Source organism: Gossypium hirsutum, chromosome A07 (genome assembly GCF_007990345.1).
Source record: "Gossypium hirsutum isolate 1008001.06 chromosome A07, Gossypium_hirsutum_v2.1, whole genome shotgun sequence".
Classification (NCBI taxonomy): Eukaryota; Viridiplantae; Streptophyta; class Magnoliopsida; order Malvales; family Malvaceae; genus Gossypium; species Gossypium hirsutum.
Genome location: NC_053430.1, coordinates 43,164,910 through 43,169,721, shown reverse-complemented (window position 1 = coordinate 43,169,721; position 4,812 = coordinate 43,164,910). Strand labels below are relative to the sequence as shown.

Below are 4,812 nucleotides of genomic sequence, written 5' to 3'. Positions count from 1 at the left end.
GTGGTATGTTGATATGAAGTTGCTTTAGGGCATCTAAGAATTTTTTAAATTGAAAATCTTACATCGACTTTTAGAATCACTGAGGAAAAGGTGGCATTGGTTGTAACACCCCTTAACGCCAACCCGTTGTCAGAACAGGGTTACGAAGCATTACCAAAATTAAACACTAATAACGAACAACACCGAGTCATAAATCTATATTTCAATTTAAAATATAGATTTATGACTCGGTGTTGTTCGTTATTAGTGTTTAATTTTGATAATGCTTCGTAACCCTGTTTTGGCAACGGGTTGGGGTTAAGGGGTGTTACATTTTATTGGTATTAGAGCTACTTAGGTTTAGTCGATTTTAGGACTAAATAGAGTTTAGAATTGAGTCTAGAGGTACATGCCATTTCTATGTTAAACTTGAGTCGGGATTGGATGTTGATTTATATATACTGATAAATTAATTATATTTTATAGTGTGTAAAAGATGTCTGACGAAAGTATCGAGGGTACTAATCAAGAAATGTACAGTAGAGATGAATCATATGATGTAAATGTGGTGCATAATCCTTAAGAGGTAATAAAATGAATGAATGAAAATTTGCTAAGTTTGAAAGGTTTGATGAATGTTATTTGATCAAGATTTATAAGTAAATGTTTTGGGCATGAATTAGGTGTGTTTAGTATGTGAAAATAGCTTAAAAATGGTGAAAAATTAGGTTTTCACACGGCCTAGTCCCATGGGCGTGTGCCCAGGCCATGTGGCAAAGTCAGACTTACCTACAGGTTAGTGCCACAGCCGTGTGAGTAAGTCAGATCTGCCCACGGGCTGGCCCTACGGCCATGGGAGCCCCATGGGCTGGCCACACGGCATGTCCCTAGCCACACGGGCATGTGCCCCTATCTTCAAGGAAAAATTTCCAAAGTTGCCAGTTTAGTCCCGAACCATTCTAAAGCATGTATTGGGCCCCGTAGGCCTATATTAGGGACTTTATGATGAAATTTGATAAGAATTGATCTAGAATGTAAAGTTTATGACTCAGTTTTGTATAAATGTTAGTGTATAAGTCTGGTAATGCCTCGTAGCCCTATTCTGGTGACAGCTTGGGGTTAGGGGGTGTTATACTGGCCTTCCTTCAACTTGTTGAGGTTGTTTTGCCATGACATTTTTATTGGCAACACGAGCTGATTTTGCTTCAATTTTTTTTTGCTCTTCTCAATTGTAGATTGCTCCACTACTAGTTAGGAATTCACCTTATTTGTGAAATCTGAGCTAGCTTCTTCAACAACAGTATCATTAATAACTCTAGGTAATTGAATACCACTTCTGAGTGTAATCGCCTTCCAATGTTCCTTCCCTTGAGATCTAAAATTTTCAGTATCTCTCGACAATGCTTCATGCAATCTTGAGCTTAATTCATTGCCAATTTACCCCACTTAGTTTTTTAAAGCTCTTAAAGATGCAGCTTGACTCTGGATTACATCATCCTTTTTAGTCGTGTATTCCTTCAATCAAGCTTCCATAGATTAAGATGATGATGAACTTTGCTAAACATTGTCGTGGCATAGGTTGATTGTATCCAGGTGGTGCACTTGTGACATTCTATCGAACAACATTACTGGAATTTCCCACTCGATTATTCCAACTAAAATTAGGATGTTGTTTCCATCTAGGGTTGTTTGTATTGCAATATGGGTTATTTTTTCAATTGAAATTTCCTATGTAACATACTGAAGCTGGGTTCAATGGGCATTCATCAAAAACATGATCTTCCCCACAATAAACACATGTTAATTTTGGTGCTTTCATTTCCTACACTACAGTTGGTCTTTTCAATGTTTTAATCATATTAGTTAAGGATGATACCTGAGTAGCTAATGAAGTGATCGCATCAAGCTCGATAGCTCTAGGAACTCTTCTGCCAGTACCCACTCTTGTAGTTAGATATTGATAATCATTATTAGCTATCCTTTCCAAAATTTCATATGCCTCGTTGTACGATTTATCTAGCAAAGTCCCATTAGCAGATGTATCAACTACCATTCGTGCAAGTGCATTTAGTCCATCATAAAACATTTCCATTTGTGTCCAATTTTGGAAACCATGTATGGAGCATTTTCTAGCCAATTCCTTGAATCGCTCCCAAGCTTCATTCAATGTCGAAAAGATGTAATATCGTTCCTAAATTTGGCATTTTTGTTTAGAGGGTTTATCGAAACAAAAACCTTTGACATAGTTCATTCCAAGATGTCACTATTCCTGACGGCAAAGCATTCAACCATGCTTTGGCACGATCTCGTAATGAATAAGAAAATAGCTTGAGTCTGAGGGCATCTTTAGGAACACCTTGCTACTTGAATGAATCACAGACCTCCAAAAAGAATCTTAAATGTAGCCACGGTTCTTCAGTAGGTAATCCACTGAACTATCCTACTGTTTGTAGCATTTGAAACATCACTGGTTTCAACTCAAAATACTGAGCTTGAATATGTAGCCTAACAATCCCTGGATTCAAATCATCTAAGATTGGCACTACATGTTCTCTAATGGGCCTATCTCTATCATCTATCACACGAGGAATATCAAGATTCGTAACATTTAGATGTAATGGATCTTCTCTGCTTGAATCATTTCCAATCCTTGCCATTTCTCACAATTCTTTTCTCCTTCTTCTCAAGGTTCTTTCAATTTCAAGATCAAAATAATACTCTTCATGCTCAGGAATACCTCTACTCATAAACTAGCAATAAATTTAAAAAAACAAATAAAAAAACTAAGTAAGCTAAAATTAAATAGATAATATCAAACCAAAATTAACTAATTTTACCGATACCAAGCAATGACGACAAAAACTTGTCGCGTGTGAATATGTAATGCGAATATGCAAGTATATAGGTCGAATCAAGTAATAAAGTGATAAGTGAGATTGTCTCCACAGGGACCAGAATATGTAAAAATATGGTTGAGTAGTACTATAAACCATTTTGATTAGGCTTATGGCAAAGTAAACAAAATAATGATTTGAAGTGAAGTATTAATGTATGAAATATAAAAATGAAATAATGAATAAAATGCTATGGAAATTCTACTAGACAAATTTGAGAGGATTTATGCTGTTCAATAGGAAGGTTGGAATTACTTGGATTATATCTTAATAACATAATAATGTCATGGAAAAATCTTTATCAAATTACTGCTCAGAGTATAACTACTACATTTTGCTTCTTTCCAAAGGTAGAATTAAAGCTATCATTCTAAGTTTTTGTATGTCTAGAAGTCTTAAGAACAATACCTAACAATATTCTTCCTCACTCTGTACAGATCACAACTCTATGTCTAGAGTGCTATGAGTATTCACTCGAGTACTCACTTGTATCATTTGATCACGATCCAACTTGTGTAACCTTTTTATAATTAAATCAAATCTAGGGAAACACCATGCATTCATCTATGTCTAGAGCTTGCATGCATATGTTTAAAATAATCCAAACTGAATAAAAAATAGATCTACTCAAAATATCACCATGATCCAATAATTCCAACCCTAAAGGAAATTAGCTCATGGGTTGGGATTTAAAATCCAAAATAAGAATAACATTCAACATCATTACTAATAGTATTGAAACCACAGAAATCAATTCACAGAATGAAGGTAGAATTAGAAGAAGCATACACCACTCCAGCTTACACTTCGACACTGCTGAATTGTTCAGGATCCAAGGCTTATTGCTCTTCCCTTCCTTGTATCTCTACTTTCTTCTTAAGCTACTACCCTCTCTCTTTTCTCCAAATTTTCTCACGAGATTTCTAAAGAGAAATCTGCTTTCCCAAAATCCTTGTCCAAAATCGTCCTTTCTTTATTTGCTCTTTCCTCTTTTATAGGGTAGGTCCCTGTGACAGCCCAAAATTGACCCTAGTCGGGAAGTGGTTTCGGGACCGCTAAACTGAGTCGTAAAAATAATTAACCGTCATAATTGATGCTCATTATATGTACATGTGCATGTGTGAAAATTTCGTGTTTGAATTTTGTTAATTGTAAGTGAATTTCATCAAATAGGACTTACGTGAGAAAATTTTAAAATGTGATAGGTCAATGCGTAAGGACCTATTAGTGCATGTGGAAAAAAGGGGGGACTTGCATGTCAAATTCCCCCCTAATGAGTAGTGGCCGGCCATGACAAGCATGGTAGACCAAGTGTGATGGGCAAAACATGTCATAGACATGTTGTGTTAGTGCATCATGAGTGGAAACATGTCACAAACATGTTATGTTAGTGAGGTATGTTAGGAAAAATAAAATAAGGAGCATGGGCATAAAATAATGAAAGGGAATATGATGGAAACAAAAAAAAAATGTGTGTGGTTGTCTCCCCCCCATTGCCGTGAGTTAAAGAAAAGAAAGGAGAAAATTTTGTTCATCCTTTTCATCTTCATTTAGCCGAAACTAGGAAGAAAAACAAAAAAAAAGTGCTCATCCTTTGGTTCATCTTTGGCCAAAAATTTTAAGGAGGAAGGAAGAAGAAAGGTTGAAGAGGTTCGGCCATGCATGTGACTAGGCTAAGGTATGTTTGGTGATGTTCCATGAGATGCATGCATGTTTTAGTTGTTAGCTTGAGTTCTACCTAGCCCATGGTCTAAATCTTGCTATGTGATGGAAATGACACTCGGCCATGGATGCATCATTCTTGGTTGATGTTTGATGTTGTGGTGATGAGGCATGAAGATGAGTTAAGTTTCGGCTAAGGTGGATTTGTGTTGATGTCATTTGCATGCTAAGTGTAAAGCTTTGTAATGATGCATGTGATGGTGGATTGATGATTCTT

At 36.2% G+C, this 4,812-nt stretch overlaps 1 pseudogene; it reads left to right on the top strand.

Moving 5' to 3' along the window:
* Nucleotides 1-2,087: 2,087 nt before the first annotated feature.
* Nucleotides 2,088-2,178, top strand: LOC121203806 (uncharacterized; annotated as a pseudogene).
* Nucleotides 2,179-4,812: the final 2,634 nt, after the last annotated feature.